This window comes from Carlito syrichta, unplaced genomic scaffold, assembly GCF_000164805.1.
Source record: "Carlito syrichta isolate Samal-C Ts95f unplaced genomic scaffold, Tarsius_syrichta-2.0.1 Scaffold302945, whole genome shotgun sequence".
NCBI classification, from domain to species: domain Eukaryota; kingdom Metazoa; phylum Chordata; class Mammalia; order Primates; family Tarsiidae; genus Carlito; species Carlito syrichta.
Genome location: NW_007247041.1, coordinates 434,067 through 449,288, shown reverse-complemented (window position 1 = coordinate 449,288; position 15,222 = coordinate 434,067). Strand labels below are relative to the sequence as shown.

Below are 15,222 nucleotides of genomic sequence, written 5' to 3'. Positions count from 1 at the left end.
AGAAGAATGATGTTGGTAACTTAATGGGTATTGCGTTGAATCTGTAAATTGCCTTTGGTACGATGGACATTTTAACAATGTTGATTCTTCCTATCCATGAGCATGGAATATTTTTCCATTTGTTTGTGTCTTGGATTTCTTTGAGCAGTGTTTTGTAGTTCTCATTGTAAAGGTCTTTCACTTCTCTGGTTAAGAAGATGCAAAGATATTTCATTTTTTGTGTGGCTATTGTGAGAAGATTGTGCTTTTAATTTGGGTCTCTGCCTGCTTGTTGTTGGTGTACAGGAATGCAACCGTTTTTTGCACATTTATTTTGTACCCTGAGACTTTGCCAAAGTCCTTTATCAGTGCAAGCAGGTTTTTGACAGATTCTGTTGGATTTTCATGGTATAGAATCATATCATCAGCAAAGGGGGATAACTTGACTTCCTCTTTTCCTATTTGGATACCCCTGATTTCCTTCTCTTGTCTAATTGCCTGAGCTAGGCCTTCCAACACAATTCAACTGCAATTTAATATTAAAAATACAGTCCAGAAGAGCCCTTATTTGGGACACAAGAGGCAGCCAGAAAGGCAACCACTCCCTGGCCCATCAAGTAATGCATGGTTATGGAGAACCTGGTGCTATACCATTTGTAGATGGCCTGCCCCTGGGTCAGCGTCTCACAGGTAGCAGAACAGCTCTCTCACTGCAATCTATTGACAGTCAGCCCTTGACACAGGCTTTGTAAAAGCAAAACAAAAAATTTAAATAAATAAACGCATCCAAGCACAGTGGCTCAAGCCTGTAATCCCAGCACTTTGGGAAGCCAAGGAGAAAGGATCATTTGAGCCCAGGAGTTCAAGACCAACCTGGGTAACATACTAAGACCTCATCTCTACAAAAAAATTTTTTTTTAAACTAGCCTGGGCAACATAGCACAGCCTTGTTTCTAAAAAACTAAAATCTAGCTAGGTGTGGTGGCATGTACCAGTAGGTCCCAGGTACTCAGGGGACTGAATTGGGAAGATTGTCTGAGCCCAGGAGGTCTAGGTTGCAGTGAGCTATGATCATACCACTGTACTCTAGCCAAGGTGACAGAGTAAGACCCCAACTCAAAAAAAAAAAAAAGTCACAGCTACTCAAGAGGCTTAGGTGGCAGGATCACTTGAATCCAGGAGGTTGACACTGCAGTGAGCCAGGATCACACCACTGCACTCCAGCCTGGGCAACAGAGTAAAATCGTTTAAAAATAAAAGTACTATGAAACAATAAAACAATTTAATGCACATAAACTCTGAGTGGTAGAACTTTATATATAGTTTTCCTTATTTTTGTTATACTTATCTACATGTTTCAGAATTAAAAAATCACAACTTTCTAGTCTATTTCATCTTACATAATATATACAAAAGACTAGAAGAAAATATACAAATCTCAACAGAAATTTATTCCACCTGCTCAAGGTTTATAAGTGCACATTACTTTTTTAAAGGAAAACATTTTTTTAAATGAGCAAGCAACAAGGGTTTTAATTCACAAGTCTATTCACAATTTGGAGATGAAATGACTTCTTCTGGAGTAAAATGTGTAATCAAAAAATGAGTGAGAAAGGGCAAATCTGAGCTGTCATTTTCTCTCTGTAAGCCCTCAGTTACACTCAGAAGATTCTATCCCTGCAGTCCTTACAGTTATCATTAGTGCCATAAAGGTAAAATGTAGCAGCTACATGGGCTCCGAGGTGTGTGCATCAGCTGGCAACACATCACAATCAGCCACAGATGACAGTTTCATTGACTGTGATGCCCTGGACTGCTGGCATCCTACTTCCCTCTCACAAGGAGCTCAGCACCGTGCTCAGGCTCAAAGGCATAACCAAACCAATGCCAGAATCTCAGATGTTTGGATCTATCTCCCAGAACCACTTCAGACACCAACTCTGTACAACTGGGGTTCAATCAGGAGATGGACATTGCACAGTAAGTTAAAGAAAACATATTTAATTTAAAGTGCTTAACTTAATAAATGATTATTAAGCTATGATGGGATAGCCAATATAAAGATATAAAGAGAAGTAGGGGCCAGGTGCAGTGGCTCATGCCTGTAACCTCAACACTTTGGGAGGCAAGGACAAGAGGAATGCCTGAGCCCAGGGGTTCAAGATCAGCCTGGGAAACCTGGCAAAACCTTGTCTACATGATAAAACAAAAAATTAGCAGGGCGTGGTGCCACATACCATAGGCCCAGCTATTTGAAAGGCTGAGGCAGAAGGATCGCCTGAGCCCAGTAGTTTGAGGCTGCGGAAGCCATGAGTATGCCACTGCACTCCAGCCTGGGCAACAGAGTGAGACTTCAACTCAAAAAAAAGAGATGAGAGAGAGGTAGGGAGGGGCAGGAGAGAGGGATTCCAAAGGGCATGAGGAATCTTCTGGAAGTGATGAATATGTTCATTAACTTTACTATGGTAATGCTTTCGTGGTTACATAAATATGTTAGAGCTTATCAAAGTATGTACTTTAAATGTGTACAGTTTATAACATGTCAATTATAAGTCAATAAAGTTGTTTTAATTTCTTAAAGAAAAATAATCATTAAACTATGATAAGAAAGAAAAACTGAGGGAAATAATTCAAAAGGACAAACCTGGAAGAGACATTCCCTCCCTGAGCTGGAGTTCAGTGCTCACTGGAGCATACCAGGCAGAGAATTTCATTGGGTTGACAAGACCAGAGCTGGTTAAAAGTTGCCACCCTATGGGAGCTGATGGGTAGCTATGCAGAAGTAGTCAGGGCACTGCTGCAGGCACAAGCCTGGAATGTGCAGTATCCACGTCAAGAGGGTTGCAGAAAACAATTCCCTGAGGTATGGACAAGCCAAGGCTGGAGGGCAGGCAGACAGAAGCAAAGCACAGCAGGTATAAGGCCTGGTGCCTGGTTCTAAACCAGAGGAGTCGTGGCAAAGCAGTCCACAGGTCTGAACTGGGCTGCAAGATCACTGAGGACCTGCACAGTCTGGGCACAGAGTGAGGCACAGCACAACTGGATGTCCCCTTCCATATGCGCCTGCCATGAGACCATGCAGCAGGAGCAAGAAACAGCAAAATGCGTCTCACAGGAACTAGGAAGAAAAAAAGCACCTTCCTCAGCAAGTTCCCTGCAGCGCCTTGTCCCTTCCAGCATCTGATAAAGTTTTTTTAAAAATTATTTTAAAGATGTGGGTACAATTCAGGAGTGGTCATCATACAGGTAAAGTCTGGGCATCCCTTTGGTCCCCACTTTGCCTAGTTTGCTGATAAAGCTTAACATGTTCTCTGTAAAAGAAAAATGTTCAGAATCTAGTCTTTGTTTTTTGGCACAAGATTTTCCACTCTCATCTTGTACTTTTCCTGCCACAGCCCTGAATTCAGTCATTTCTCCAAGAATATTCTTATGTATAGGAATCTTACACTAAAGTATTTGGAAGTTACAGAGCATCAGGCAACAACTTTCTCTCAAATGACTCAGAAAAAAAAAGGTCTTTGAACTGTTTCTACAACTCTTCTCTAACTTGAAATTATTTCAAAATTTTAAAACATTATTTTATTTTAATAATATAATGTCTTCTAGAATTCAAAATAAATTAAGGCTTGTCTAACTACCAGTACTACAGATAATGGAAAATGTACCAGATATAAAATCATGGTTTATCTTAGAACCTGACAGATTGAATTTAGCTTTTAAAGTTTCATTGCAAAGACTATGAGGAGAGCTACAGTTACAGTTCTCCTTTAGTGACCAGAGTTCTAATACTGATTTCATTAGTTACTGCAAAGTTAATGCCATCATAATTAGCCTCTAATCTTCATTCATTATTTATTATATTGCTACTTAATAAAAGCTTTGATTTTTTTTCTATACTAAAAATAATGCCCAGTGGAAAGTATAAAGAAATGCTGATTACACATAATTTTAACATTCACAGACAGCACAAGTGTTTGTCCTCGTGTGTTGAGGTTTCTTCTCACAGGTTCCAATATTTCCTTGCTCTTCCAATCTCCCTTTCAGGACTCCTCCTGACTGCCTTCCAGCTGACCCAGAATGGTCCAACTCACCCAACACACCAGGCACAAAGGCAACAGCCTTGCCCATAGATCTTAATGGGCTGCTACAATTTCCTGAAGTCTAATCCTTTATTCTATATGACTCACATCTTTCACAGTCGTTCTGCTTCCCTAGTCCAACCATGACTGACGGTCTTTTATCCATGCTTATTTCATATCATTTGTATCATACTGTTTATGACTTGAATGCTTTTTTACTTGAAGTTATAGCAAACATTTCCCCTTGTTATTAAAACTCTTCATAAGCATTATATTAATAGCTACTTAGTATTACATTATAAATTACATTATTACAGTATCATGACTTTTTCTAACTATTCCCTTACTGTATAATATTAAGTTGAATCCAACTATTGCAATTATAAATAATTTTACCATACGTATAAATCTTTTTCCATATTTTTGATTATCTTCTTGGGTTACATTCTTTTATATGGAATCAAAAAAATACACCAAAAAAATTTTAAGACTTCATACATATTGCCAAATGCTTTCTAGAAAATATGTTCATATTTATATTTCCAAATAAACGTGCACTGAATTGCCCTGAGTGTCTTTTTTCAAATTTGTTGGTGTTAGATGAAATTATAAATGATAAAAATACCTAATGTTTATTGAGTGCTCACTACACTTCTGGCTAATACTTCATATACAATTTTTATGTGTGGGAGAGGGAGGCTCGTAGTCTCACTCTGTCACCCAGGCTGAGGAAAGTGGCACGATCACAGCTCATCACAGCCTCGACCTCCTGGGCCCAGGCAATCCTTCCTCCTCACCCTCCCCAGTAGCTAGGACTGCAGGTCTACACCACCACGCCCAGCTAATTTTTTAATTTTTTTGTAAGGACCCTCCTACCTGGGCCTCCCAAAGTGCTGGGATTACAGGAGTAAGCTATCACACCCAGCCCACTATTTCTTTTAATCCTCACAACACTATGAAGTAGGTTCCACTATCTTTCCAGAAATATAGGAAAATGAGACTTTGAGCAATAAGATAAAGTGTTTATAACTGCCTAACACACACCAAGTACTTTATAAATATTTTCTCTTATTTTTAAGAAGCGTGGCTGAGTAACACTTATCTTTTAAATAACAGTTAGGATTCAAATGGAAGTCTTTGTCATGAAAACCCAGCCTTTCCAGATCACTCAGTATTGTATAAATTTGCATTTATTTAATTACTTAAAGATTCACAACAAGTCAGGATAGGCGGGGAGAGGATTGCCTGAGGTCAAGAGTTCGAGACCCGCCTGGGCAACATGGCGAGACCTCATCTCTACAATAAATCAAAAAATAAGCCGGGCGTGGTAGAGCACGCCTTGTAGATCCAGATACTTGGAAGGCTAAGGTGGAAGGATCGCTAGAGCCCAGCAGGTCGAGGCTGCAGTGGCCGTGAGCACTGGGGGACAGAGTGAGACTCTGACTCAAAAAAAAAAGAAAAAGAAAAAAAAGAAAAGAAGTGTTGGCAAAGACTGGAGAAATTAGAACTCTGACACATTGCCAGTGGGAATGCAAAATAGTTTAACTATTGTGGAAAGCAGTTTGGCAGGTCCTTAAAAGGCTAAACAGGATTACCATAAGATCCAGAAATTCCCCTCTTGGTATATATCCAAAGAAGTGAAGACAGGTACTTAAACAAGTCCTTGGAAATGACTGCTCACAGCACAGCACACTAGTCACAATAGCCAAAAGGTGAAAATAGTCCAAATATCTGGCAATGAGTGAATGGATAAACAGACTAGAACATATACACAATGGAATATTCTTCAGTTGTAAAAAGGAAAGCTGTACGGATACATGCTACAACATGGGTGAACATTGAAAACATTTTGGTAAGTGAAACAAGTCAGGGATGAAAAGTTACATATTGAATGATTCCATTTACATAAAATATTCAGAATAAGGAAATTCATAGAAACAGAAAGCAGACTGGTGGTTGTCAGGGGCTAGAGGCATCAGGGAATGAGAAGTAACTGCTTAATTAGGTACAAGCTTTTACTCTGAAGTGATAAAAATGTTTTGGTTTTTTGGGGTTTTTTTGTTTGCTTGTTTGTTTTTTAACAATCTATCTTGTTTTATTTTTATTTATATTTTTTGAGTCGGAGTCTTACTCTGTCATCCAGGCTGGAGTGCAGTGGCATGCTCACAGTTACTGCAGCCTGGACCTGCTGGGCTCAGGCAATCCTTTCGCTTCCAAGTAGCTGGAACTATAGGCATGCACCACTATGCCCAGATAATTTTTTGATTTATTGTAGACACAGGGTCTTGCCAAGTTGCCCAGGCTGATCTTGAATCCATGGGCTCAGGCAATCCTCTCGCCTCTAACTCCGAGCTAAAAATGTTTTGCAACTAGACTGAACTGTTTGCTTTGGAATGGTTAACTAATGTTATGTGAATTTTACCTGACAATTTTTTCAAAAAAAAAAAAAAAAGCAACTGACATCTATAATTCATGTTGAATAAATGTGTAAGTTTCAAGCAGTTCTTACTTTTTGAAGGTCAAACATGTAAATTACATGCACAGTAATTAGGCAAATAAAGTATCATTTAATGAGGCGTTTTATATCTAAGTAAAGTGGATGTTTCTTTCTCATTACTTCATTCAGAAATATTCATCTATCACCAGCTCCTCACTGGGATTACTTCCCAGTGGAAAGTAATTCTCTGTACACAGTTTATCTGGATATTTCCATCATTAGAAACTGAGTCTGAGCTATAGTCACATTCAACAAATGTTTAATCCTTAGAAATGATTCTAAACAAAATTCTTGCAGCTGACCAGAAATTCTCATATCAATGAACAAACTACCCCAAAATTTCAACTTTCTTTTCAACATATATTAATATAGCAAGGAACACTTAAATGTTTTAATATCTGAATATTTCATTATTATTTATATCCTAAAACCACAAAATTAACAATGTTTCTCAGACTTTATTTCAGAATCAAAAGACTGATTTCCTCAAGAAGGTCTACATCATTAAAATAACCAAAAGTAACAAATATCTTCCTCATTGATCACCTTAAGAGGAATAGAAAGATACATATAAAAATGCCTGATCATGTTACTCCCCAAATAAAAATTCCTTAATGGAGTAAACCGCTTTCAGAATAAAGTTCAGAACCAAATTGTGACTTGGCACAGAAGTCCTTCATAAACTGGCTCCTGGCTGTTTCCCTGCATTTCTTCACAGCCTTCTCTCTAACCATAAAAACTCCCTCTTCTCCCAGCTTCTCACTGTGCTCTCTATGCCACCAGAATGTGGCAAAGCTATATTGTTCATCACTCCCATTATTCTTCAAGTTCCTTAAAGTTGACTATATGTTTTCTGATCCTGTACATACTACCTAGCATCTAGTTAAATAATCAGAGGCAAACGACTGTTGTATAAATTAATGTATGAAAGTGTGAATAACTATTATGTTTCATTATTAAGGTCTAAAATACTATGACTTAATTTTCCTTTACATAGTAGCAAAGGAGAAACTATCTATTGGGCTATATTTTGCTTTATTTTTAAAGATTACAATGCAGTCTTATTAGTAAATAGCATCAACATACTAATTTTACAGACACCTCTTTTAAACATCTAGTTCATTAAGAGTATAAATTTAGTTTGATGTTATTCACTAGGAGCCCATGATCATCCCCACATTATCTGCATTAGTAAAGTGAAAGCTACTGCAATAGATATTTTATAAGAAGTCTTAAAAAGCAGATTTTAATTGGAGAATTTCAACTACCTCATTTACAGATGAGGAAATGAACAAAAAAGTGAAGTTATTTATGCAAAGTCACAGCTGACTAGTGGGCAAGCTGAGTAACACCCAGATTCCCTTAATGTTGATGCTTTCAGCTACAACATAATTTTATTTCCATTCCAACCTCACAGGCAGGCCAGGCAATGCAATTCACAGTATCCTTCTCTTTTCCCCCACCCTCAATCTAGTGAGTGCATGGGTCCTCAACACTTGCTGCATTGAACTGACTCCTTTATCTTTAATATCTAGTCCCTGCCTTAACACAATCACCTTCTCCTTGTCATAAACATTTAATGAGTACCTACATTTGCTGAGCACTAAATACATCTAAGTCATTCCACTGAGAGGAGGGAAACAGGGAGAGACAAACATAAGTAAGAAAGACATGGTTTCATTGTATATGTGGCTCACACCTCTAATCCCTGCACTTTGGGAGGCAGAAGCAAGAGGACTACCTGAGCCCAGGGGTTCAAGACCAGCCTGGGCAACTTGGCAAGACCTTGTATAAAAAAAAAAAGATAATGGTCCCTTTCTTCAAAATACTCTACTATAGAATTAGTTACAATCTGGTATAGTACTCATTATTACTATCTGCTTAAATATATATAAATACACAGAAAAACTGGCTGGGTGCAGTGGCTCATACCTGCTAATTCCAACATTTTGGAAGGACAAGGTGGAAGGATTGCTTGAGCCCAGGAGTTCGAGACCAGCCTGGGCAACATAGTGAGACCTCATCTCTACAAAACAGCAAAAAATTGGCTTGGTATGGTGGTGCACACCTGTAGTCCCAGCTTTTCAGGAAGCTGAAAGCAGAAGGATCGCCTGAACCCAGGAGGTCAAGGCCGCAGTGAGTCATGACCCCAACTCAAAAAAAAAAGAAAAATCAAATTACTTTCTATATTATATAAATACACCTTATTTCTCCCACTCTAAGATAAGCTCAACGAAGGAAGGATTTTTCGCTTTAGAACAGAGCCTGGCATAGAACATACTTAATAAATACTTGTTGAGTAAATGAATGCTCTAGAAAAACCTGTAAGTAGCAGGAGCAAAGTAGTAATGTTTCCACAGTGGTATCACAGAATATGTAAAGCTTGTTCTCCTCATGCTCAAACAACAAAATTTTCTTGTTTCACTGGCCAGTAACTCAGAACTTGCATGACAAAGAACAAAAAATAGTTCAGAGATGGATATAGTCTACTCTTTAATTTAACTCCATGCCCTACCCGATTTTACCAAACTCTATAAAATCTGCAAAGCAAACCTACAATCCCCACTACTTAGCCCTGTGCCTTTCTTGAAGTAAAAAGCATCTTTGGATGTTTTTCTTTCTTTCTTACAATGGATCCTGGGATGTGTGTGCTTGCCCTCAGCTATGAAGATAATAGCAAATACATCTCAATTACTATCTACCATGTAACAGGCACTTTTCATATATTAACTCAAATTTTCAAAACAACTCTGAGTTGGTATTACCATCTACATCATTTTACAAAACAGGAAAAACAAGCCAAGAGAATGGGCAATACACGGATTTATTCACAGAATCTAATCTTCCCATCGCAGCATGCAGTCTTTCCTTCTTATCTTTTCAGACTCTTCTCCCACAATCTTGGATATAACTAAAATATAATCTCTCCAACTGCACTCCCACCTTTCATTGCTGTCCCCCAATAAACAAGCATATAGGCTCTCTGATTTTAAATGTTTTACTATTAATTCACGGTAACAAAGAGGGAGTAACAAAAATAACAAATCTGGAGATGCAACAATAACTCAATATGTTTATAAAAGCCTGGCACTATACAAAAATCACAGATTCTCTTAAAATTCTTAGTGTGAGAATCCCTAGCTTCCAATTTACTGGCTGTCTTCTGAAATAATAAATGGGAGGCTTGCTAGGTTTACAAAATTTTTCCTCCCCACTACCTTACTCCCTGATATCCCAGGAAACAAATCAAAGTATGTTACAGGGGGAAATAATGGGTACATCGCCAGTAAGTGAGAAATTTGCACTTCTGAGAAATTTCAGAAGCCATATCACCCCTATGAAACTCTGACCCACAGAGGAATAATTGCTTTAGGCCATTTCCTCACAACATGAACATTTGGTGTCTTCTCTTTTTATAGAATTTAGAGAGCTTCCAGTTTTCATTTTACATTTCCAAATGTCTGAACAACTCCTCAGTTCCAGAACTAAACTATTATCCTCTCTCCTCCTAAATCCCCTTCTACCAAAACCCATCCTTCATGACAATATCCACAATTCTATTAACAGCAAAACTATCCTTCCAAAACTGTGTCTTAGGCCTATCTTTATGCAACATCAGTTCCCAATGTCAATGTCAACATTTTTCAAATCTATACTCTTCATTACAATCATCACTTCTGGCCTCAATTACTGTAAACAAACTCCATGGTATTCCTACCTCTAGGCTTCCAGAGGTTTCCTACCTTCTGACCTTCTGGATCTGTTCCCAGGTTAATATCCATGAAGAGAGGGGTTCTTCTTTAAAAAATCATCTACAAAATCCTCAATCTGGCATTTAGGAATCTCCATAAGGCCAGGCGTGGTGATTCATGCCTATAATTCCAGCACTTTGGGAGCCTGAGATGAAAAGACTGCCTGAGCCCAAGGGTTAGACTCCAGTATGGGCAACTTGGCAAGACCTCATCTATACAATCAAAAAAAAAAAAATTAACCGGGCATGATGGCACATGCCTATGGCTCCAGCTACTTGGAAGGCTGAGGTGAAGGATTGCCTGAGCCCAGGTCAAGGCTGCGATGGCTGTGAATGTGCCACTGCACTCCAGCCTGGGTGACAGAGTGAGACTCCAACTCAAAAAAAAAAATAAGAAAGAAAGAAATCTCCATAATCAGTATACATCTATCTTTACCAGCCTGTTCCTTAAACATACATACATCCCTAGCAAATGTACTCTGCTTCTCCTATCTCTATGCCTTTGCTTGGTAGTGTCCTTGTGTTAAACTAGCTTTTTTCTTCCTCCCTCCTCCTGCTAACACTCTTTCAAATGACCACATCCTCAATGAAAAAGGAAAAAGGCTGAGGCATATCGTTTATTGAGCACATACTGTCTAGTGCTTCACAAATTATCCTAATCCCTACAAAAACACAATGAGGAAGGAGTTAAGGAAACTGAGGAGGAGCTTACCCAAGGTCACCACCAAGTAAGAATCAAAAATAGCCCCACATTATTCTGTATTTTTTAATGAAATATGACACAAGAGGAACAGGCTTTATATAGCCAGAATACCTGGGTTCAAACTCCACCTACTTCACTACCTGTATGAACTCAGCAAGATATATATCTGTGATGCTTTAGTTTCTCCACTTATAAAAAGAGAATAATTGTACTATCTAACACATCAATGACTGTGAAAATTAAATGAGATAATATAAAGTGCTTAGATCTGTGTTTGGCCCAAAGTAACCAATGTTAGCTATATTACTGTTCTGTTGTTGTTTATATGCTCTTGACAATACCAATAATATGCTCTCATTGTTTCTAAAACAACTTTTGTGTAGTATAAAAACTTCATCAAAGCTGAATACCATATTTTAAATGTACTCAATAATTATCTGCAGCAGGATGAATTTTTAAACAATGATTCATCACCATGCTTTATTAAAAGGAATCCACTTGTCTACTAATTCTGTTTCCTCTTTTGAGAAAACTAACAATGCTTACCAACTTTCTTCCCCTTTTGAAGTCGTGTGAAACTATCATAGACAATGCCATATGGTCATAACATGCCAAATGATGCAAAACACCATCTTGAGTCAAACTTGTTTGCCTTCTACTAAATGTTATTAATTTCCAGATTTTAAAATGTCCAAAATCATACTTTTTATTTAAATACCAACCATGTTTAGGTCACACGAAGTAAGCAAAGCATACCATGATATTTGGCCAAGCCATTTCACTTCATGCATCTCTTAAGGCAAAAACTATGAAACATAAAATGCCTTCCTATCCAACTTAACTCAAAGGCAGAAAGCCATCCCCATAGTCAAACTCCTACCCTCACTTTGCTAAAACTAGTGACTGAAAAACTTCTAACAAATTCGTTACTCTGGGATGCAGAAAAATATTGTTTAAAGGGAGCTGAAAGCTAGCAACATTTTAGGCTCCTCCAAAATTCTTGAGAGAAATGAGCTTTAAACGTGAATGAGAATTTACCCAAATCCTCTAATATTAAACCTCTCAAACCAAGATTATGCCCACATGATTTATATTACACAAAAAGGGAGCACATCAAGTTAGCTGGCTTCAAACAAAGGCAGAGGTTAAATAAATATATTAATAAAACAGTAGTCAATCCCTACACAGAGAAAAATAACTGTGCTTCTCTGTACACAAAAAATTAAAACTCTGAGGTTTAACTATGTAACAAAGATTATTTCATTTACTCCTCAAAGCGGCTCTTTCTCTATTTATGAATAATGCCACAGAATTAGTAAAAGGCAGAGCTGAAGTCAATCCAAGTCTCAAATTTGGGACCAAGCATTTTGAAACATTTGTTTTTGCCATAATCCACAATATTATTTATATTTCCATCTTCCTCTTGACCCACACATATTTTTAAAAACTGAAACAAAAAGCTTCTTGCAACAATACTCTTACTCCATACGATGTCATCTGATTTTTTTTTCTTTTTCTTTCTCATGCTTATGTCAATATACTAAACTGATTTCACAACCCATTAGAGTCCCTATAGGCCCTGCACTACAGCACTGCTCTAGACTTCTTAGCTCCTGTTTAAAGTTCTTTTGAACTGTCCAGTTCTGTTACTTTGAGATGGAGTTCATCTCCCCAGCCCATTACAATTGGTACTTAAATGGATTAAACCCTTAAAAGTCCTACCTTAAATCTTGAATTGGTCTGTTCCTCTACAAGAACTCTTTGGAGGCATATCCACCTTATTTATATTGTATCAAAAACTGCAGTTCTCCTTGGAGAACAACACATCATTGTCGAAAGGAATGCATTAGTTTTCACTGTTCCTGCGGCATCACTGACGAATAACAGCCGGGGCACGTTAGGGGCAACCACAGAGGGCCTGAGCAGCTGCCCACGGTGCTGAAACCGAGGATGAAACGACCGTTTTGGAAATTTACTATTGCCAGATTAGGTCAAAATAGACGAATTTACCCACAGCTGGCAGAGAACACTCCGTGGCTGCCACCGAAGTTGCGTGTTTCAGGGATACTACCGCTTGGCTTCGGTGTCTGCCCACTCATTCTCCCTCTCTCTCTCAGGGACAGATTTTTAATCAGTGCGGGTCATCTCAATAAGCCTCCAGACAGAACTGACTTTTAGGAGGGCAGATACGTGGTATCTGGTCCTATCGGGGTCACGTCGCATCCTGCAATCTCAGCTTCCAGGGAAAGGAAAGGGGGGTGAGGGCAAGTAAGAGAGGAAGTGACTGCCCTCTTTTCCTACAACGACCAAAAACAGACCCAACAACTAAAGTCGAGCGACTTCGCCCGAGGACTTTGCGGCAAGTCCTTGACCAAGCCAAGCCTTCCAAACATCTGTCCAGGCTCCTGCCTCCTCGGGAAGGGAATAAGAAAAGCAAAACAGATAATCCAACAACTTTAGATACATACAAACTCGCAGGATGGGGGTGCAGGGGAGACCCGGTCCCCCGGGGCCAGGGCTTTTTTACTCCTCTTGCAAAAAGCCTAATGCACTCCGCGCCCAGCGCGGCCAGAGCAGCAGACACTTCAGCAGCTGGGCCGACTCGGAGCTCGAGAGCCAGCAAGGGGGGTGTGTTCTCCGAGCCGCCCGGCCGCCACGGCCCGGGACAGGCTCTTACCTGGAAGCCTGGCCCCCGGAACACTGACACGCTCACCGGCCGCGTCGCTTCGGGAGAAGTCCCTACCCTGACTTCATGACTGAGTATCCGCACCGACCCCACCGCCCGGAGTCGGAGCAGGGACGACAAATCCACGGCGAAGCGGAAGTCCCGCCCTCAAGCGCCTCATTGGCCCGCACCCAAAGGCCGAGGAAAACCATTGGGTCACAGAGCTGCCCGTCCAATCTCCTTCCCACTCTCACGCTGCTTCTCGCTTCTTGCTGGAGCGGGGCTCGGAGAAATGCCCAGTTGGAGAGTCTCGTTCTTGGGCCGCGTGATCGGTCTTCCATGGGAGGGGAGGGAAGGGCAGGGTGGGGCGAGCATCTGGGGAACTAGAGCGCGCCTGAAGAAGCTGCTCTTGGCAGGGGAGGAGGCAGGCTGGCAGAGCGGATTGGCTGCGGGCGCCTGTGCCCCCAGGAGCGGAGGCCGTGGGGCCTGGAGGGCGCGGGACACAGAGGCCAGGGCTGGTCGGCCGGATGCACTCTGGCTCTTGGGCCAAAGTAGCCCCAGATCTGGCTGGCGGGCTGCCCCTGGGCGGGCCTGTCGCTGGCGCCGACGCGTCCCTTCCCTGCATTACACTCACTCGACTTACTGGACCGGCTAAGGAGGCGAGGGCGAGGCCTCATCCCCTCTGCACCGTGCCCAGCCTGAGATCGGGGTGGGTGGGGCCGAGGCCAACCCGCAGAGTCGGGGTCGAATTGTCACAGGGGCAGGTGGCCTGAGGTCTGAACTCGAGCACTGTGCCTTCCCCACCCCCAGGCCAGGCTGGGATCCACGCTGACGTCAGCACTACGGGCCTGGCACGCGCCTTCTCCAGGGCTCAGCAAAAGTCAAACTGATTCAGCCGTCTAGGTCAGCCTTTTAAAGTCCTTGCCTCCTTTCGATGAACCAAAAATCTCGTCCCCTACTGCTCTTCTGATAAGCCATTCACCTTCTGGTTGTCCCAATCTGAAAATCAGTGGAAATTTAAATTACCGGATTGGATCATCTATCCACACTGATTAAACAGTTGCCAACTCGCCACTTTAAAGAGTCGGTGTGGCTGATTGCAAAGATTGCAGAGTCCTGAACTAAAATGTCAGGACTCGTAGATTCTGGTCCTATCTCTGCTTCCAAATAATACGGCACTTTTAATAAGGTCTTTACAAGCTTCAAGTCCTTCAACATTAGGTTTGGCGGGGGGCGGCCGGTAGGCAGGGCTGTTAGGTATCAGTAGAATTGAAAGTACAGAGCCCAAAATGGAGTTTAGTTTCTCTGGTCTCCTTGAGCTTATACACAGCAAGTCACAAGACATTAAGATTAACATCTTTGTCCTAAGAATTTGTCTTTCAGCTACTGGCCCTGCCCTTCTCATCTATGTGACTGACCCCTCATCCAGTTACCGCCCACCTTTGTCTCTGTGCTCAAGACTGACCCACCCATCTATCTGGTTGTCAGAAATACGAGAAACAGACCCCATCACCATGACGTCAACTCTTGTGAATGCCGCCTGCGCCC

General features: G+C 40.8%; 1 protein-coding gene across 2 annotated transcripts in view; it reads right to left on the bottom strand.

Moving 5' to 3' along the window:
- The window catches only part of RNF13 (ring finger protein 13), a 140,988-nt gene extending 126,670 nt beyond the window's left edge, over positions 1-14,318 (bottom strand). The window contains exons 1-2 of one of the 2 annotated variants that reach the window (XM_008057308.1): positions 13,687-14,318; positions 8,104-8,111 (exon numbers count right to left, since the gene is read on the bottom strand). The gene's annotated coding sequence lies outside the window, so the exon portion shown is untranslated. The remainder of the gene's footprint in view (positions 1-8,103; positions 8,112-13,686) is intronic. The other variant, XM_008057307.2, reaches the window with a different exon arrangement.
- Positions 14,319-15,222: the final 904 nt, after the last annotated feature.